At 37.7% G+C, this 23,057-nt stretch overlaps 1 non-coding gene and 1 pseudogene across 1 annotated transcript; one reads left to right on the top strand and one right to left on the bottom strand.

Annotated features, from left to right (window-relative positions):
- Positions 1 to 12,016: 12,016 nt before the first annotated feature.
- LOC148927244 (uncharacterized) lies at positions 12,017 to 13,079 on the bottom strand (annotated as a pseudogene).
- Positions 12,571 to 12,677, top strand: LOC125197591 (small nucleolar RNA R71). Its single transcript, XR_007172127.2, has one exon. It is a non-coding gene; the product is annotated as a small nucleolar RNA R71 (small nucleolar RNA).
- Positions 13,080 to 23,057: the final 9,978 nt, after the last annotated feature.

Raw genomic sequence — 23,057 nt, 5'->3', positions numbered from 1 at the left:
GTATTTCATAGGCCGAATTTTGACAGCCATTTCATAAAGTTCTTTTCACAAAACCACCTGACTACACCAGAAAAAAATTTCTTCCTTTTGGTTATTATCTTAAAGTGATAGCATTACCGTTTTAAAATGGTTTAGTTTTATGAGCTCATAAAAAGTGAGGATATAATTGTTTAAACTTCAATGATAGGAGGGAGTGGGAAATAGTTGGTAGTTGGCTCGGAAACGCGTAAAAGACAAGTGAAAGCGTGCGATACCAAAAGGCAAAAAGGAAAATAAGATGATGATTTTTGTTTGTGAAGACTTCTTAAAAGGTAAACAATTTTGGAGGAAAAAAAATAAAAAGGAGGGAGGGCACATTTCTAACGACTAGGTGGAAAATATCATAATGGGGTCACCAAACTTTTTTATGTGAATAGAAAGTCATGTTTAAATCAAAGAAATACACGATGACCAATCAATGTTTAATACTACTCATAAAAAGACAAACCTTAAACCCCAACTTTTTCTCCCCACTCGGAACCTTCTACTAAAGATTCTTATGTGTGAGAGTTAATTTTATAAATCATATATCTTGATATTAGGCATAACGTAAATTGGTGTATATATACCGATGGAAAATACATGCATAATGAATGAATGGTTAATAATGTAATTGGAATACATGTGTATCATGAGCAGATATGAATCTGATCGCCCCTTATTCATCCTCTTAAAAGACCTGATAAGAATGACTATCAAACTTGCACTTGCAATAATGAAACACATCACTGACTTGGGCATATTCTGGTAATAATATTCATCCTTTAAAAAGTCTTATAAAAGGAAAAGATTGTCCACTTATTATAAAAGAGTCCATTTTATTTATTCGGAACAAGTTAAAAGGGATTTTTATCAATAATCGACATGTCTATATTTCCATAGCATGCAAAAACGGTGGACTTTTTCTCAGTTTGCAATCAATGGCTAGTGGATACACAAGGCGGGAAGAAAATGTAAGTGAAATAGGGAAGTTTCTGCCTTAAATATAATTTCATGTACATGACCTACAGAAAAATATCATTCCCAGTACTAAAGAGAGAGAATTAATGAAAACTGTATCCTAATTTTATGAATGTCCGAAAATGTCTTTCGTGTCTTGGGGGTGGGGTGGGGGATGGGGATATTGGGCCAAAAAATTGTCCAAATAGTAAAAAGGTATTATAGATATATATGATTATACCCTAATTTGGTGATCCTCCCATTATATTTAAAATTTAGAGACTAGTTATGTTCAATCCTGAAATATCAAGGATTATTTATATATTTCACTTTTAATATAAAAACAGAATTCGTGATAGATAATTTAGTTTTTTAAGTTGAACATAGGACAAAAAGTCACAGTACACTTGTACAAAACTTCGTAATTAAAGATATAAATTAAATGAAAAACTCAGTACATGGAAATATGCTAATTAGTCGTGGTGCGCATTAGCTAGAGCCTCTAAAAATCAAATACAGCCCCCCACGTTTGACTTCAAAGTGCATTGCAAGTAGTACTAGTTAGAGTTAAGTGACAATAAGGAGGAATAACACTTTTGGAATTGGACGGTTAAGTGCAAAAGCCAACATTTTAAGGGTAGTGATTTAGAAAGATAATGTTATGCTATAGTACCCTTATGGTTTTTTGCCATAGCTACATTCTATGTCATGACTAATTTACTCTAATAAATTTTTTAAATAGATGTATCTAATTAAGGAAAACTAAATTACATTAGGCACTACAGATAAAGCTAATATCTAAAACTTGAAGTATGGGATTTCACATTTTTTTTATAGGTATATATATCATTCTTTGTGTTAATTTAAAGCTATTATTTTCAAATAAATCATTGATTTATATTATAAATTAATGGTTATAGTATTATAACACCACATAACAAAATTATTATATTTAATTGTTAAATAATTTGATAGCTTAATATAGCACGATATGTGTTCCAATATTTAAGAATTTAAAGATATTAACTTTTTTAGAGTAAAGAAGTAAAATTCAAAATAAAAGAATTCTTAAATTTAAAACTGTAGTCAATTAGCATTAGTGTATCATGCATCCATTTTATTTTTTTTTCATAATATTGTGAATTGAGCTAAAAACACTATATTTTATAAAGGAAAAAGATGAATATCAATTATATAGCTTTAAAATATTAAATAGATGAGTTCAGAATATGTTATTTCTTTTTTTTTTTTTCAAGGTTCGACTATAACATTCCACATAATTAATAATTTAAAGAAATTAAAATTTTGGAAAGTAAAGAATTCAAATCAAAATTGTGAAATTCTTTAAATTAAAATCATAATCTCAATTAGTATTTATATACTATCAAATTACGGTTCGGAACTGCCGGTTCCGGTTCCAAAACCGGCGGTTACGGTTACGGTTCGGAACCGCCAATTTTTCTGCGTTTTTTTTTTTCCGGTTTTTCACGGTTCTTAACCATCGGTTTCCGGCGATTTTGGTGGTTTCGGCCCGGTTTCACGGTTTTCCCGCGGTTTTTCGCAGTTCAGGCACGGTTTCGGTTTCAGAATTTTTGAATCTGAACCGGACCATGGTTCCAAAAGTGACAGTTTCGATCCGATTTAAATCTCACGGTTCCGGTCCGAAACCGGAACCATCGATTACGATTTCCCGGTTAACCGCCCGAACCGAAAACCTTGGGCATCTCTACCTGAAACGACTTGGTAGTTAATTGCAGGGATCAGATCAACACGATTCACTAATTACCAGGACATATTTCGATTACACTGTCTTATTGAGATGGCGAATCTTAGAGTAAACATGCCTAAATATAAATGAAAAAGTGATTATACAATTTGGAATCTAAATACAAGATACGGAACTAGATTCTAGTTAAGTCATGTCCTTGACCGGGACGGAACCTCCAGCTAGATCTGGTATTATCTGCGCACTTAGACACACAAATCAGTAACACAAGGAACAAGATCCTTTCGGATCCAAGCAAAAGAAAGACGAAAGAAATAAGAGATTTGGAATATGACTCAGGTCACAACAGTGACAACACTAGGCCAAGGACCTCCCCAAATCTCAACCGATTGTCACAAAGAGAGAATGTCGAACGGACAGAACCACCAGAGACCAGTTTACCCTAGGTCTCACCGATTACCGCACACCACGGTCTCCTCCTACATGTGAATCAACCTACCAATCACAGATCTGAGCTCCACACACAAGGAGATCTAACCACAATGCCAGATCTAACACCAGATCTCAAAGGAAATCAAAGCAGTAACCTAAACTCGAGAATTTCACCGATACATCTCACTAAAATAAAGAATCATCGGTGGAGAAAGAAGATCAGAGAAGATGACATGCGAAACTGCCTTAGAGAGAGAGTGCGTGTCTGTAGAGAGAAGAGAGATCATATCATCGAACATAGAGAGTGAGGATGAGGGAATCAGAGAAGAGAGAGAGCGACGTTTTGTTTAATCACTTACAAAACAAACACATCGCACATCCAATGGCTCACACTATCTGTGCGGAGTGCACACGTGGTAGTCATTAGGAGTATCGGGTAAGTGGAATAGTTAAATGGGCTTCCATAAATGACAACTTTAAACAAGCACAAAGCACATTTTCAAATTTTCGTAACACCCTGTTCCCATCTACTCTTTAGCCCATCATACTCTAAACAGGTAAAAGAAAGTAGGTTGTAACACAAATCAGACACATATCTCACATCCTTCAATTTAGAACACACCATTGTTGAATTTCAAACACACAGAACAAATGCCAAGAATTTGACACTTCTTGTTATTGGCCATAGATGCATAGGTATTTTCCACAGGTTTGAAAGCAGAAAACACATATTTGATAGGAGTGATGTGATAGGTGCATCCAGAATTAATTAACCAATCATCCTTGGTAAAAGAACAACCAAGAGTAGAGTTCACAGAAGAATATCATGAGTCATGAGCAAACACCTTCAGAGTCAGTAATCTTAGCCAGGTTAGCAACTGAATGCAGTTGATTATTAATGTTCTTCAGATTTTAGGATTTGGACACTCCTTTTTATAGTGACCAACCTCACCACAATTAAAACATTTTCTGTAAGCCTTAGGATTCTTGCTTTTAGACCAAGATCTACTCTTCCCCTTCTTTTTACCATTACCATTAGAGCTACTGTCCTCGTTACCCCCTCTTGATTTAGATATACCTCTAACATTCAAAGCTTTAGACTGAGCATTTTTTAAAGCCAAGTTTTCTTTAATTTCTATTTTCTTTGACTTCAAAGAACTTATGATTAAATCAAGAGGAGCACTATCCCTGCCATAGTTGATAATAGCTTTGGCATCACTATAAGTATAAGAGATAGAGTTCATAAGGGCAATACTAGTATACTCATATATGGTCTTATCACCGGACCTCTTGATGTCTTGAACCAATTTATGAAAAATATCAATATTATCATCAATATATTTAGAAAGATCAAGTTTCAATAGTTTTTCAAAAAGATACATTCTGAAAGACATGGGAGTTTCAGTGTAGAAAGTATCTAGTTTTGTCTACAGATCAAAGGAAGACTCAATGGATCCAACCTTTCTTATTACAGAACCAGAAAGGTTGAGAATTATGGTGGACCTGACTAATTCATTCATTTCAGCAACCTTATCAGGCAGACTCAGTATCAGGAATAGTTCCATCTACAACCTGAAACACTTTTGCTGAATCAAAATACATTTTAGTTTCTATTTCCAGATTAAAAAAAAAAAAATCAATTTTTCCATTGAAAGGTACAATTCCAACAAGTTGAGACATTTTTGAGAATATTTTCATACACCCAAAAGAGAAAACACACCCAACAACAACATAGCCACTGCACAAAAACTTGCTATCACAGAAGGGGGTCTTAAAGGCAGATAAGACATAGAAACCACATGAGACAATCATGCAAGGACTTTCCTAAGCTATGACAACACAAATAACAATTAAAACCACCTAAATTGCACTCACAAGCAGACTCATGCTAAATTTGCAATCAATATGTCACCCACAAGTGTATGGGGTATGTAGCACGTGGCAAATTGAAATTATCGATCCTCAAAGACTAAATGTCGGCTTGAGTACTAAGACCCAACTTTGAACACTATCTAGACTAATAAAAGGGGTTTTTGGTTTTTCTTAAACTACGAGCTAAGAACAAAGAACAAGTAAGCAAATAAAAGCAAATTAAGAAAGTAAAGCAAATAAAAGGTAGTTTTCACACAAATTGGGAAGGTAGGGATATGGATCCGTTGGTATGGATCACGGGTGTTCACCTAGGGATCATGCTCATCTATTCGGTCTCATGTGTGGCTAGGAAAGTCGGGTTATTTGGTTAGACCCCCTCTCGGGTGCATCTAACGCGTTGATCGGCCTCAAATGTCAGAGTCTCCTCCCTACACTTCAAGACCGACTCCTTAGACCTACGGACCCAAGCCCTCTCTCTAGCTATGCATCTCTCGATAACATAAAACGCACGGAGTTGTTGATTATTTAAAAATCTAATCAAGCATTTCTCAATGACAATAATTAGAACAAGACATATCCAATTGGTAGCTAAGCAATTAGATAATGAAAAAGCCCAATAACCAACAAAACTATCACAAAAGAGATAGATAAGCACAAATCAAGGTTTAACCTATGGATTCCATACAAACTTCACCAATATCTCTAATAAAGACTTAGCTACTCATAGTGGAAGCTAAAACAAAAGAAAATACAAGAACAACAAAGGAAAATATAATAGGAATGGAAAATAGAACTCCCTAAGGTGGACTTGATGTTGGGGAGAGTCTTCTTCTTCGATCTCTTGAAGATGGAAGCCTCCTTGCCTTCAATCCTCTTCAATCTCTCGATTTCTCTCTCAATTTTGCACTGGGGGAAGTTAGGGTTCGAAAATGAGTGAGAACCCTTTTATACTCGGAGTGAAAAATGGGCGAAAATGGGTATCTGCGTAAAATGTCCGATCGCACGATTGGCAAGATGAAGAACGCCCGATCGGCCAATCTGGAAGTATCGCGATGTCAGCCAAAAATGCCGGATCGGGCTTTTTGTCGGATGCGAAAAGCCCGAACGGGTTTTCTCTCTGGAATTCACTTCAAAACGCCCGAGCGGGCGAAATCTCTGGAATCAGCCATTTGCTCCGTTTTGCTCCGTTTTAACCTGTTTTTACTTCAAAACTCTAACAAACTCATTATTTCATCTAATTAATGACTATATGGGTGAAAACCTATTATAAACACCTCAAGTCAACAAAAACATGGGTTAAACACCTCTAAAACCATTTTAAACTATGAGTTTGTCAACACCCCCAAACTTAAACACTTGTTTGTCATCGAACAAGAAAAAAAAAAGAAAATAAGAAAACAAACTCATGTAAGGATGTGGAGTGTCATCATTGCCTCAGTAGAAATAAAATAAACAACAAGTATCAATGGCCTCGTATGCATGTAAAGTATTATGAAATACAACTTCAAGTTACTATCATGTAATCAACCTTGCCAATTTGCCCTTACAAGGAGAAAATGCAATGTGCATTTTAGAAATTTCACTCACTCTCAAAGTGTATAAGCTCATGACATAGCTCTCCAATCATCAGGGCATGCATAGTTTATCATAGGCTTGCTCGAAATCTACACTCTCCTCTACTACGGTGTGACTAAAGATCTAAGGTCCAAAAGGACTTCTCTATAGGTTGTAATGCAGGCTCTTTGGATAGGTGAGGTAATTTTTGGCTAAAGTGACTTTAATCCCCAAGATGTGACATATTCAACTTCACCAACTTTCTTCTCCAATCTTAGCTACTTCTAGGCTTTGCCTAGACTCTTCTCACCTATCAACATTCCACTTTTGTCTTTTCCAACCTTCAAGGCACCATTCTCACCAAAAGCCAAATTATTCACCATTTTTCACTTTCATTTTTCTTTTCTTTTTGTCTTTTTTTTTTCTTTTCTTTTTCTTTTTCTCCATGCTTTGCATGGTATCATCACTATCCTTTCTTTCCTTTTCTTTTTCTTTTCTTCTTCAATAAGCTCGTATTTACACTTGCTAATACCCCTTTCACACTTGCATTTCTCTTTGATATTCCAAAAGTAACACATAGGTAACCCAACCCTTGGTTTGTCAAAGAAAAGGTTTATAGGCTCAAAGTGGGCTAGTAAGGATTATTAACATAACGGGTCAAAATAGGATTTGGCTAATAAAAATGGCCTAACGTCCTCCCTTATCTCCATTACCACTATGTAGACTCAAGGAGATCGCGAGCAAGTTCTAGAAACATATGACATGCTTGAGATAAAACACACATTTAGGAACAATATAGGCTTAATTCCCACAACGTAATTTTGGCAAAAGACAAGACACCATGCAATTCACTTTAGGCAATTTGAAATGAAAATCACACGTTACTTAGCCATATCAACAAGATTTTCGAAAATTTTTGCACAAAATCATCATTGGCAACTCCTCCAACATGTCTCACACTCGTTCAAACTTCACTCTCTCACCCTACTATCATTTTATCCAAGGGAGCTTATTAAACACACTAAGAAAACAAGAAAGACATTCCTAAAGAAATAAACTCAAAAACATACGAAAAACAATCCTAAAAACATAAGTGGAACAAGGAAAACATTCCCCAAAATCCAAAATTAAAGAAACACATAAGTTAAGATTACATGCCTAAATATCATCATCAAATATAGCCAAAATAATAGGGGTACAGGCCGGGGTATCATCAAATCAAAATAAAAATAGCATAAACAAACCACGAGGGAGAGAGAGGTGAAAAGAGAACCCACTAGACACCCCCCCAAACTTATTCCACGCAAAGCTAGGATAAGTTTGAAAGAGAGTGGATTTCTCATGGACCTTCACTGCGGAGGAGGGGGCGGATGCTGCCAGTAGCCTCTGAACTCATCGAGCCGGGCATTGAGGTTGGCCCATTGTGCGTTGTTGAAATCAGTAAATTGATTACAGTTTGTCTCATACTGACTCCAACGGGCTTCATTCTAAGCCCTGTACTCATCCTGCCTAACCTCCATCCGAGCTACTCTGTCGATGAGAGAGCTCATATCCTCATCCTCTCGCTCTTGTCGATCACGTTTCATCGAATTGCTCGTGCCGACCTCATCGTGGCGAGGAACCTCCTCTTCATCATCATCATCATCACCAACTTCTTCATTGTCCGCCTCCTCAACTCCAACCATGTAATCGGTTGTCATCCGCATACCGCGAACTAGGGTCATATGACTGCTATGGGAGAACGGGTGGATTGCCTGCCTTGCAAGCTCTGTGGGAGTCGGAATTCATGTTCCAGTTCATCGTATACTCGGGACCGTTCACATATGTGTTCAACGCGTCCAGAAGGGGGTAGTGATCATCATCCCTCTGACAAAGATAAGCCCGCAGGCGTCGGTCCACTGCAATAAATCCTGTTCTCCTCAGATAATTGAGGTCCATCAAGGACTCCCCAATATCCCTAACTAGGTCATCAGTGTATACTCCCAGATGGAGTGCAATGGACCCTATAACACCCCCACAGCATAGTGTGCCCTTATCCTTCTTGGATGCTCGCTCAAGGTGCTTGATCATGTAATGAGCAAGGTTGATTGGCCTCTTGTGAAAGAGACTCCATAATAGAAAGAGCTCATCCTGTTGCACGCTGCCTTGTTGTGATTGGGCAAACAGGTGGCCTACACACGCCTTTTGAATCATCCTCAACAAAGGGTTCCAGATCATCGATGTCTTAGCCCTGTTGGCTTGAAAGTTCTCATTCAGCCCGGCGATCGTCCTCCAAAATGCATATTTATCAAAATCATCCGGCTCTGTATGATCATCTGCTGTGAACCCATGCATCCCCTTGAAGTCCTCCATAGTCTACTCATATGGTTCTTCCTCATTCGGAACTTGATAGCTCTAATTCTCCTTCGATCTGCGACCACCTCCAAAGTGGAGAGAAACTCTAGCGTGAGCACTTGATAGGAATGAACATTTTCCCCATTGAAGAGCACTGTCAGTTGGACCACTTCACAAAGCTCGTCAAAACACTGTGCCAAGCCCAATTGAGTGAGGGCCTCCTGTTATGGAAATTTAGACACTCTATAATCGAGCTTTGCGAGTGCCCGCCATCTTCTCCTCTCGTTGCTAGAGTGCAACTCCACATCACAATCTTCGGCTCTTAGCACCATTCTCACCTACAAAGAAAATGTGACAAAATTAGGTCTTATTTGTAACCAAAACATCCACACTTAATGAACATTACCAAAGTGAAGGTACTCCCCCAAACTTGCCCTAAATCATACTCCCTCCGTCCCGCTTTAGCAGTCCCATTGACTTTTCTGCCATCTTTTTGTAAAAATGATAAAAAATAGTTAAAATGGAGAAATGGTAAAGTAAGAGAGATAATAATGTAGATAAGACTATTCTCTATATTATATTCTCTCTTAATTTAACATTTATCCTCTTTAACTATTTTTTATCATTTATACAAAAAGAGGGCAAAAAAAATCAATGGGACTGCTAAAGCGGGACGGAGGGAGTAGCACTTTTCTCACATGTATGCACAAAAGAGTACCCTTCACTATCCAATTACACATCACCTAATAATAGATAGATAACAAGTGTAGACATTACCCCCAAATCGTGCATTTACATCATCAATCGAAGCATACAAGCACAAAATCCAAAAGTGAAACTCAAATGATGCACAAATTTGTCCTACAACTTGGCCTAGCATGTAAAGATCAAAAATTCCACTCCATGAACCACAAATTCATCACTTCACACCAACAATTCACTCCCAAAATCCAAACAATAGCAAAATATAACAATTCAAACAACAATCAACCACAATTTCTCAACTTTACTCCAGAATGTAGCATGTATTCACAAATCATCCAATAATCACCACTTAAATCAAATACAATGCTATTTAACACAATTAAACTAACAATAACCAAGATTAGACCATGGGTACGTGAAAGAGGAGGAAGAATTCATACCTTTGAAGCTTAAAAACGAAAATCCCCAAAATTTTTCTTCACACCTTGAACTTGTGGAAATGGCCCAATTGATCCGATTAAAACTCGAAATTGAAGTGCTAGTGTGGTAATATAAAGATATAACCTGAATTGGTGGAGAGAAATGGGTGGAATTGGCCGGAAATCGGAAATTGGGGGTAGGGTTCGTTGAGGTTGGGCTCCGCTGAATGGACTGCCTCGAGCGAATTTATACTGCGTATAAATGCCCGATTTGGCATTCTGTCAATTTACAAACGCCCGACTCGGATGATGTTTCTGACTCCCGCTGATAAAAGCCCGATCGGACGTTTTTGCATGAGCAAAATGCCCGATCGGGCGAACTCTCTGCCTTGAGTCCCGATTTTGCCCGTCTTCGGTTTTTGACCCTTTCTTTCCTATTTTCATATTCCAACAACTACAAAACAAAAACATACCCAACTTGAAAGTAATTAGGGCATTAAACACACTTAAAACAATACACTAAAACAAACACTAAGAAAACTCCTAAAAATGAGAGAAAAACATATTGACTTAAATAAAATTGTACCTACTAGGGGTTGTCTCCCCCATAGCGCAATTGTTTAACGTCATTTGCCCGAAGGTTTTCAAGCTTTCACTTAATGGTCCAAGCTCACTCGGATCACTTCATCGGGGCCCGTCCTAGCTTTTGCGGCCAAATAGAGCTTGTTTAGCCGTTTTCCACCAAATCGGCTTGTCAATTTCCCCAAGGTCAACTCCATGAGATTCACCATTTGCCAATTTTGGCACCTCCTTCTTTTGCTCCCCCAAACTTGTTTCATTCTCAAGCTCAAAGAATCAATTGGGGACCAAGATCTCCTCCAAGGACTTCTCAACTTCAACATCCTTAGACACTTGTATCACCTTGCACTCTTCAATTTCCAAAGGCACCTCTTCCACTCTCTTGGATTCTTCCATTTCATGGCGTTTCATCTTGTCTAACATAGAGAGGATAACCGTCTTGTTTCCATGCCTAAGGGTGAGTTCTCCCTTGGTGACATCAATTAGAGCCTTCCCTGTTGCAAGGAATGGCCTTCCAAGAATGAGAGGAACATTAGGATCCTTCTTCATGTCCAAGACTACAAAGTCAACGGGGAAGATAAAATCATTCACCCTTACTAAGACATTTTCAAGATTCCATTGGGGAACTTGACGGACTTATCCGCCATTTGAAGGGTGATGGTGATCGGCTTCAAGACACCAAACTTCAACTTCCGGAAGAAGCTTAAGGGCATAAGATTTATGCTTGCCCCCAAGTCACACAAGGCCTTAGTTTGCCTATCATTCCCTATCACACAAGAGATGTTGAAGCTCCTCGGATCCTTCATCATTGCCGGCATCTTTTGTTGGATAATTGCACTATAATTCTTGGTCAAGTTCACGGTTTCATAATCAACCATCTTCTTCTTCTTGGACATAATCTCCTTCAAATATTTGAGATAACCGGACATTTGTTGGAGTGCCTCAATGAGAGGTATGTTGAGGTGCACCCTCTTGAAGATCTCAAGGAACTTCGCAAACCTCTCATCCAATTTCTTCTTTTGTACCACTTTAGGGAAAGAAATTTTAACCTCTTTTGGATTGGAAGGAGCATTTGCTTCATGATGAATCTCGGGTGGCATATTATGTGACTCCACCTCTATTTCCTCTTCTTCTTTCTTTTCTTCCGGGACTTCCTTAGTTTCCACTTCGGGCATAGGAGGACTCTCATAGCTTGTCCTACTCCTCAAGTAGATTGCCTTGCAATCTTTCGGATTTGGAATTGTAGTGCTTGGAAATTGCCCCGGTTGATGTATTTTTCCAACGGCTTGAGCAATTTGACTAACTCGATGCTCTAAAGCCCCCAATCTTGTGGTGACCTCCACTACCGCCGTTTCAACTTTATCAATTCTCATGGTGGAGTGTGTCATTATCCCATCGGTCTTCTCCATGAGAGCTTTTAGAAGCTCATTTGTGACATCACTCGAAGATTTTGAGGGGCTAGGTACATTGGTGGCCCCACTTGATGCTCCAAATCCGGGAGATGGAGATGGAGATGGTTGGATAGCATTACTTGGATTTCCATATGAGAAGTTTGGATGCGCATTGAAGGGTGGGCGGTAGCCTTGATAATTACCACCCCCATTATTAAGGCGATAATTGTTGAAATTCCTTGGATTACCCCCTTGGTGTACATAATTGACATCTTCAACGGGCGGTTGAGGCCCTCCAATGGGTGCCACCCCCAAACTAAGGTCATCCACCTTTTGATTCAACATCATCAATTGTAGGGAGAGAAGGTTAACAGCATCCGCATCAACTACCGAAGCTACTGGCATTGAACCATCTCGATTTGCGCTCCAACCCTTACTAGTGTAGGCAAGCCTTTGAAGCATCTTCTTGAACTCATCGACCCCCTTGCCCAAAAATGACCCCCCGGAGCCAAAGTTTAGTTGACTTTTGATGAATTCCGAGCATCCATTGTAGAAAAGGCTCACTTGATGGCCCAGAGATAGCCCATGGTTGGGACACTTCTTCAACAAAGCGTTGAATCTCTCCCATGCTTCAAGCATAGACTCTTGGCTCTTCATTTTAAAATGAGAGATCTCCGCTTATAGGTTGAGAGTAGAGCTAAGAGGGAAGAACCTCTCCAAGAACATTTTGGCTAAATCTTCCCAACTCGTAACCGAGCCTGACACAAGGTTATCGAACCAATCTCTAGCATATCCCGTCAATGAGAATGAGAATAGCATAAGCTTGATTGTATCTTCAGGAACCCCATTAAGCTTAGTTGTGTTGACAATCTCCAAGAATTTGGCTAAGTGCATATTAGGATCCTCCGTGGGTCTTCCCAAGAAAACTCATTGCTCCACAAATTGGATTAACGCCGTCTTCAACTCAAAGTTGTTGGCATTCACTCTTGGATCAATGGGTGGCATTGGGATATTAACGTTCCCAAATGCATTTCTAACCGGTGCATCTCTTCTCCTTTCCTCCTCTCTTTCCCTTCTCATCTCCTCCATTTGTTGTTGTAATTGGAGGATGATTTGGTCTTGATTAAGGGGACGTGGAGGTGGAGGTGGTACTTCCTCATTGTTCTCATTTGGTTATTCCATTGGCTCAACTAGATGTTGAGCTCGTGCTCTCCTCCTTCGTCCTCCTCTTCTTCTATTGGTGGCTTCTATCTCTAAATTAATCGGCTTAGGGAGTAGATGCATTGAGCGTGTGAGCATAAAAACCTACACAATACAAGAGAGGATACAAAGGCAAATTAGAGCTAAACTAGAAAAAAATAAACTAAATAAAGCAAGTAAAATGCCTAAACTAGTATTCTCTATCATATCACAATATCAAACACAAAAGAAAATTAGTTCCCGACAACGGTGCCAAAAACATGACTCGTGCTAAATTTGCAAACAATATGTCACCCACAAGCGTATGGGGTATGTAGCACGTGGCAAGTTGAAATTATCGATCCTCGAAGACTAAATGTCGGCTTGAGTACTACGATCCAACTTTGAACACTATCTAGACTAATAAAAGGAGTTTTTGGTTTTTCTTAAACTACAAGCTAAGAACAAAGAACAAGTAAGCAAATAAGAGAAAATTAGGAAAGTAAAACAAATAAAAGGTAGTTTTCACACAAATTGAGAAGGTAGGGATATGGATCCGTTGGTATGGATCACAGGTGTTCACCTAGGGATCATGCTCATCTATTGGGTCTCATGTGTGGCTAGGAAAGTCGGGTTAATTGGTTAGAGACCCTCTCGGGTGAATCTAACGCGTTGATTAGCCTCTAATGTCGGAGTCTCCTCCCTACACTTCAAGACCGACTCCTAAGACCTACAGACCCAAGCCCTCTCTCTAGCTATGCATCTCTCGATAACATAAAACGCACGGAGTTGTTGATTATTTAACAATCTAATCAAGCATTTCTCAATGACAATAATTAGAACAAGACATATCCAATTGGTAGCTAAGCAATTAGATAATGAAAAAGCCCAATAACCAACAAAACCATCACAAAAGAGATAGATAAGCATAAATCAAGGTTTAACCTATGGATTCCATACAAACTTCACCAATATCCCTAATAAAAACTTAGCTACTCATAGTGGAAGCAAAAACAAAAGAAAATACAAGAAAAACAAAGGAAAACATAGTAGGAATGGAAAATAGAACTCCCTAAGGTGGACTTGATGTTGGGGAGAGTCTTCTTCTTCAATATCTTGAAGATGGAAGCCTCCTTGCCTTCAATCCTCTTGAATCTCTCGATTTCTCTCTCAATTTTGCAGGGGAGAAGTTAGGGTTCGAAAATGAGTGAGAATCCTTTTATACTCGGAGTAAAAAATGGGTATCTGCGTAAAACGCCCGATCGCATGATTGGCAAGATGAAGAACGCCCGATCGGGCAATCCGGAAGTATCGCGATGTCAGCCAAAAACGCCCGATCGGGCTTTTTGTCGGATGCGAAAAGCCCGAATGGGTTTTCTCTCTGGAATTCACTTCAAAACGCCTGAGCGGGCGAAATCTCTTGAATCAACCATTTGCTCCGTTTTAACCTGTTTTTACTACAAAAAACTCATTATTTCATCTAATTAACGACTATATGGGTGAAACCTATTATAAACACCTCAAGTCAACAAAAACATGGGTTAAACACCTATAAAACCATCTTAAACTATGAGTTTGTCACAAGCACGCACACATAGACAGTCAGACTGAATTATCTTCAAAACTGAATATATTGGGCAATAGCTTCAAGAAGCATACTCAACCAGTGATTCTCCCTATTTGACATGAATACCCCGGAAAGAAGATTTTCCAGTTCGCAAGCACTCAAAGAATGAGGGCACAGGGGGCCACTCAAGGCGGATAGATGCACTTGGTGGATAAGTAAGTTTCTCAGATGGCAGTATACTCACTGACACACATTTCAGCTAACATTTAAACACCAAAAAACCACACAACGGAAATAAAAGCAAGAAAGCAATAGCAACAAAAAGGAAAGTGATTAAAGCATGCCATAAATCAAGAGCAGTTAAAACCTTTATCGCGGCCAGCGATTACTTCCAACACAGAAACCCAAACCTAAAACTAGAAAGCAGTAAAATGATAGAAATCAAACAATATACTAGAGTGGGAACCCTATCATTAAGGAGAACCCGACTATACCTTAGAGCCTGTACAGGAGGCTGAGCCTTACTCTGACGAGCCCACCTCCTTAAATTTTTACGACCAAGCGTGGCTGTCGATCCCCCCGTGGTTCTTATACCACTGTAGGGATCAGATCGACATGATTCATTAATTACCTGCACCTCTTTTGTTTACACCGCTTACTAACATGATCAATCTCAGATGTAACAGGCCGAAATACAAAAGATAAAGTGATTACACAATTTGGAATCTAAATACAAGATACGGAACGAGATCCTACCTAAGTTCAGGTCCTTGACCGGGACTGAACCTCAAGCTATGATCCGATATCACCTGCACACTAGAGACACAAATCAGTAACACAAGGAACTAGATCCTTTCGGATATAAGTAAAAGAAAGACAAAAGTAATCAGAGATTTGGAATATGGCTCAGGTCACAACAGTGATTGCACTAGTCCTAGGACCTCCTAAAATCTCAACCTATTGTCACAAATAGAGAACCGTCGAAAAGACTGAACCACCTAAGACTAGTTTACCCTAGGTCTCACCGATTACCGTACACCACAACAACCTCCTACACACGAATCAACCAACCACTCACAGATCCCAATTTCAACACACAAGATCTCTCAAGAACAACTCAGAACACCAAATCTCGAAGGAAATCGAAGCAATGACCTAAACTCAAGAATTTCACTGATAGATCTCACTAAAACAAAGAATCATCGGTGGAGAAAGAAGATCGCAGAAGATAACCGGCGAAACCGCCTTAGAGAGAGAGTGCGAGTGTAGAGAGAATAGAAAGTGTATCATCGAAGAAAGAGAGTGAGAATGAGGGAATCAGAGAAGAGAGTGAGCAACGTTTTTTTAATCACTAACAAAACAAACACACCTCACACTCAGGATCTGCTTGGAGTGCACACGTGGCGATAATCGAGAGTATCATGTAAGTACTGGTTAAATGGGCTTGCATAAATGACTTGGGCCAATTTAACTTCGTCGGGCTTTACCAACATTCAATGGTGTGTGTGGCCCAATAATCAACATTAATATTTAACAAAACACATTTAGAGGTCCTTGTACTAATATAATTTTATTTCATTTGATTATTCTACAAATATCTCGTTCATTAGGTATTTGTACGTAGGGGTGGTGCGGTATGGTATACCGCACCGAGAATGCCATACAACATACCGTAGTTCAAATTAATGTATGATAAAATGTCATTCCTATACCATACCGAATTTTTCGGTACACCGCAATTCGGTATGACAATTTCCGATATCATTACCATACCGTTTATGCGGTATACCTTACCATATTTCGGTATACCGTACTTTTAAGGTATACCGAAATAAGGTATGTCATACCAAGTACGGTATACTGAAATAAGGTATGACATATCATTATACCTATGGTTCATACCAAAAAAAATCCTATTTTATGACAAAATATTTAAAATAAAATACCACCTATTTCATAAGATTCAAATCAACACAGCTTCAACCATCAAATCAATACCGTGGACTCGCTTCACTACATGATTTCTCAATCCACTTGTACTGCCATAGCTACATAGTATTTGAATTGTCAGTAGTTGCATATTACGATTAGTTTTAAATTGTCAGTAGTTGCATATTACGATTAGTTTTAAACTGCCATCACTCATTTTTATTCTTACTTTTTTTCAATGATCCCAATATGGGCTACCACTTCTCATTTTAGGAGTTAGAGGAGGTTTCTCCATGGAAATTATTTTTAAACTGCATATCGCAATGATTCTCTTTTTGCAATGATCCCGGTATGAGATTTATGGTTTCTAATTTCTATTTCTAAATTATTGTTAGTTTTAAGTATTATTTATATTAATATATAATTGAATATATATATATATATATATATATATATATATATAGGTTTGTGTTAAAATGACAACACCTCTTAAAGTAACATCATACCACCAATCCTAGCCAAGCATTTGTACACAAGGACGAATAATCAGCTGCCATGTGGCAATCATAAAAATTATTCAAGGGTAAATTTTCGCGGACTGCAATATCCAATACGCTAGACTGCAATTTTTCCCGCCTGCAATATCCAATACGCTGGACTGCAATCTATAGATTGCAGTCTAGTGTATTGGATATTGCAGTCTAGCGTTTATAATATTGCAGTCTAGCGTGGTGTCACAGTGTCATTTTAAGAGTGTTGTCATTTTAACGCACCCATATATATATATATATATAGGGGTGCACTAGGGTGCCACCATAGTTAAAATAACATCATACCACCAAGTCCGTTAGATCTCATCTATGGACGCCTAGGATTAAATTTCGTGAAAAAACACGGGTTTGCAGTCTACTGTATTAGATATTGCAGCCTACTGTATTAGATATTGCAGTCGTGGTAAATTGCAATATTGTTGTTGTAAGACTGCAATATTCAATGAACAGCACTGCAATCTCGTAACGTAAAATTAGAAATTTCCTATTTTATCCCTCCGTATTTTTACACGTGGCAGCATGAGAAGCACACGATTTTCAGATCCAATGGCCTAAAATGGTGGTATGGTGTTACAATAAAGAGGGTTGTCATCTTAGTACATCCCTAAGATGCCACCATAGATATAGGGGTGCACTATGGTGCCACCATAGATAGAATAACAGCATACCACCAATATAGTCCATCAGATCTCATTTATGGACGCCTAGGATTAAGTTTCGTGAAAAAATACAGGTTTGCAGTCTACTGTAGTAGATATTGCAGTCTACTGTAGTAGATATTGCAGTCGTGGTAAACTGCAATATAGTTGTGGTAAGACTGCATTATAATATAATAATGTAGATTTTCATTCTAATAATGTACACCGACTAATAATGCAACATTATAGTCTAATAATGCATTGATCACAACCATTCAATTCAAGGATCCAAGGGTTGTGATTTGTTTGAAGCTTAACACTAAAGAGCTGTGAAGGACCCTAATACACCCCTATATATATATAGATTTGTGTTAAAATGACAACCCCTCTTAAAATGACACCGTGACACCACTTATACAACAATATTATAAACGCTACACAGCAATATTACAAACACTACACATCAATCTATAGATTGCTGTATAGTGTGTCAGATATTGATGGATAAGAAATATTGCAGGATAAAGACCAGCAAATTGCTGACCGTCTTTTTCAGGTTTTTTTTTTTTTGCCACGTAGCAGCTTATTATTCGTCCACGTGTACAAATGATTGGCTAGGAATGGTGGTATGGTGTTATTTTAAGGGGTGGTGGCAACATGCCCATATATATATATATATATATGTATATAGGGTAGTGATAAAATGCAAACTTATATATTGTACAAACTCAAAACTCCTCAACATAGCTTCAACACAGTTTCAATACAATATCAACTCAGTGTAAAATTTCAAGATTTTAATGTCAATACGGTATCAACACAATATCAACACAACATCAATCATTGACTACCGTTGAAATTCTGTTGACATTTTTATGTTGATGTTTTTTTGTGATCTGTTGACATTTTTCAATGGTCCAGATCATAGTTTTGAGTTTGTACAATATTTAGAGTTTTCATTTGATCACATCCCTATATATATATATATATATATATATATAGGGGTGCGTTAGGCTCCTTTGCACCCTAAGTGTCCTATTTTCTTCTTAATCTTAGCCATTGGATCCTTGAATTGGATGGTTGTGATCAATGCATTATTAGTCTATAATTTTGCATTATTAGCCATTGTGCATGATTAGAATGAAAATGTGCATTATTAGTCTATAATGTTGCATTATTTATATATATATATATATATATATATATATAATCGGTAAATACCTCATTTTTTGATATATACCATATGTGCAGTATATATTAATAGTGGTATGATACCACATAGTCGATACATACCTTATTTTCGATATATACCGAATCTGAGGTATACAGCGTTATCCCCGATATACGAAAATCTATACCTTACCGAAGTCTATCGGTAAGGTATCATACAGTACCACAAATTGTGGTATATGAAGTGGTGGACCGTGAGTTTAGTTGTTTTTGCTTACTTTTGTTAGTTTTGTTCTTTGTTTTTTTTTTAAAACCCGAGGTTAATATAGTCATGAGCATAACATAGAAAACTTAGAAAAACTCATGTTTAGGGACATCAGACCGAGTTGCCTATGATGAAAAATTCTATTATGTTTTGTTTGAGTTGACTTGATACATTGAATTGAGAGTTTTGTTAAAAGGTGCACAATTAATGAATTGCTTGTTTACCTTGAATCATGCTTATACCTTGTGCGACTTGAGCCATAAATTTCTTTCTTGTGTGATTTATCTGCATTCATGTACTTATTTCTAGAACTTGCTCCCAGTCTGCCTAAGTCTACATAGTGTTTAAATGATAAAAGAGGACGTTAGGCCATCCTTCTTAGCTACTTTATATATACAAATTTTTGACCTTACTCAAAATATTTTTCCTAGCTAGCCACTTTGAGTCTTTAAAGCCTTTTTCTTTGGAAGCTAAATAAAGGGGGAATATTTTTACACTCTTGGGGAAAGTTAGTTTATATCTTGTGAAAAGAGTTGGAGAGATAAGGTAGAAAGAAAGTATAGTGTTTAAATGTGAAAGTAGCATAGACATATGTGGTTTGAAATTGAAATTTTGTTGAGCATAAAAAAAAGGATGTATAAAAAAAAAAATGAAAAGAAGAAAAAATCGAGAAAGAAAAAAAAAAAGAGAGGAAGAATGAAAAGAAAAAAAAAATCAAGGAATTTGGGAAGTGAGAAGAAATTTGGACGAATAGAATTTACTGAGATTTGAATTATTGGTTGGGTGTTGAGTTTGATGTAGTAGAAACTGATCACTTTTGCTATGTTGGGTTTAGTCACTTTTTAGCCAAATATTTTCTCACCTTACCAAAGAGCCTACATTATAACCTAAAACAAAGACCTTTCGGATTTTTTATTTTAATCACATAAAGTAGAGGAGGGATTAGACTTTGAGCAAGCTTATGGTAAACTTTGCATGTTGCATGATCTGAGAGCATATATTCTTCACCTTATACACTTTGAGAGTGAGTGATAAACACGCTTCTAAACACTTGTGAGCGCATGTACTTCAAGGTGATCAACGAGCTAGTAATGAAAGTGCACTAATAAGCTTTGCTTGATTTGATTTGTATTCTTGTCGAACTCTTTATTTTTCTGTTATAAATACTGAGGCAACTATGAAGTCTAGTCCTTAACATCCGTGTTTCTTATTTAATTTTTCTCTTGTTTTATTTGAGGACAAACAAATATTTAAGTTTGGGGGATAGTTTTTTTTTTTTTTTTTTTTTTTTTTTTTTTTCAAAATAAAAATATAATTTAAACTAGAACTAGCTTCAGCTCTACGGAGAGAAACTTCAGCTCTACAACTCTACCGAGGAAAAACAAACTAAATTAGAAAATTAATAAAAAGAAGAGAGCAGTTAACTTGGGGGATTTTATATCTTACCCACGCTCTACGGAGCATATCAAATGTTGTAGCGGATAATTGCATCTTCCATACGAGCGTAGAATATTCCATTGTTGCGCTTCGTGCTCCTTGCAAAACAAATAAAAAAAAAGAAAAATCAAAACAAAACTATACAAAATATTACACTCCAAATTAGTATTATCAACCGTTCTACAATATCAGCTTAAAGCAATAATATTCCCCGGCAACGGCGCCAAAAACTTGACTCGATTTATTTTTAACACGAGAAATACCCGGAAGTGTACGGGGCTATCGTAGTATAGGCAAGTCAAGAGTATCGTATCCACAGAGACTAATTAAGGGCTTAAGTACCTTAAATCAAGATCATTCGCTATTTAGACAACCGAAGATTGGGTTTTTTTATCTAAATCCTAGGAACAATGACTCAAAACAAAGTAAATAAAATGAAGATGAGTGAATTGAAGAGAAAGTGGAGAAAGAGTAGAGCTTTGGGATCAAACTAAAATGTTATAGTCTTGAAATATCTCACTAAACCTCTAAATCAATCTTCAAGCTATGCCGACTGGGGTCTCAAGAGTTACTAAGCTATCACGAAGGTAAGATCATGCCTTCTCTCGAATGCACATGACCTGTAGGTTGCATGCTAGGCCCAAAGTCTCCTTATAGTGTAAGCACACAACTCCAAAAGGCTCCTAAGATTTATATCCTCACACAAAACCTCACTCCTCTCGGATGATATTGATTAAGGTGTTGTCCACTCCCAAATCACACATTTGTTAATCAACTCTCGTATATTTTAACAATGTAAAGATGCATTCAAACGGGTAGCTAATCCAATGAATGTAAAGGCGCGGGAATGACAAAATAACTACATGAGCCAAGCATAACATTAAAAGATCGATTCACCTATTTGTGTCTCTAGGATTATTAGGAAAGTCGCTACCATAGGATAAGCCCTCTCTCGAGTGCACCTACCCAGTTGATTAGATTCTAACTATCAAAGTCTCCTTCCAATAGATTAGATTCTAACTCCTTAAGTTCCTAAGACTCAAGCCCTCACATAGGGTCCCCTCTCTCGAGTGTAGATAAACCATGTGTTGTACTCGTTCCTTTTACCACATAAAACTAGCTATCTCTCGATTAATCTAGTTAAACGGACATGGTTCTAAAGTTGGCCAAACAAAAGAACAATAAAAGCACAAGAACAAGCAAAATAATCACAAGAGCTAGGCGAAGGTTCAATTCAATTAAATCAAAACATATTCAAAGTAATCTTCACCCAAAGCTCCACAAATGTATCTAGCTACTCATGTTTAACAAGATTTCAACAAAATAATCGGTAGAAAACATGGAAAACACAAGTCAATTGATACTAAATGTCCCGGAGATGAATTGGGGGTTGAGAATCCTTCGTCTTGATGGTTGAACTCTTCTCAATCGCCCTCCTCTTGTTCTTGGATGAAAATTGGTGTATATGGATGTTTGGAGGCGGAAGAATGGCGTAGGAGGCGGATGGGACTCTCTCCCGAGAACCCTAGGCGTTGCACATATATATAAAGCAAAACACCCGCCCGGGCGCCGTGCCCGGGCGTTTTCTTCTCAAAACCGGGCGTTTAGTCTGTCACCGGGCGTTTTCTTCTCAAACCGGGCGTTTTCTTCCCAAACCGGGCGTTTTCACTGGACTGGGCAGTGTTCGTCTAATGGCCATAACTTCTTCTACGGGACTCCGATTGAGGCGTGCAAGATACCCACGTGAAGCTCTTTCGAAGACGAAGAGAATGGTATGAATTAGAGGCTGATTGGACTTCGAAATCTCCAGAAAAACTGCCTCGAACTAAGGCTATTGCACATCCACTTGTTTTGCACATTTTTCTACACATTCTTCACAAAATGGCCAAATACCAAAATAATAGAGAAGTAATCATAATCATATCCGATAATAGACGAAATGTGATCAAAACCATGCAAGATTACTCTCTAAAACCAAGCAAAATCCAAGTATGTCAGTATACCTCAAATTTGGTATTTTTCGGTATGATTTCGGTACGGTAAGTGTGGTAGTGCGGTATTTCGGTATATTACCCGCTTTTTCTTTGAGGGTATTGGAAACAAGAACTTGTAATGAGGAACCCTATTTGTACCTAAGCATTTTGTTATCATTAAATCCTTTTACAATTTTTTGTTCCGTTAGGTTCTTATTTTATGTTTAATTTGGTTGGATCTTCATTTACTGGACTTCAAAATTTTATCAACTTTTGTTGTGTTGATTAAAATTATTTTTATCTTGGATTCTATCCAGTTGCAATCTCAACTCAAAAGTCATTGGGAATTCAATTCAAC

The sequence above is a fragment of the Salvia hispanica genome, chromosome 4, assembly GCF_029641045.1.
Source record: "Salvia hispanica isolate PSC_SH4W2 chromosome 4, Shi_PSC_v1, whole genome shotgun sequence".
NCBI lineage: Eukaryota > Viridiplantae > Streptophyta > Magnoliopsida > Lamiales > Lamiaceae > Salvia > Salvia hispanica.
Note: the sequence above shows the minus strand (reverse complement) of the source record. Positions and strands in the feature narration are given on the sequence as shown.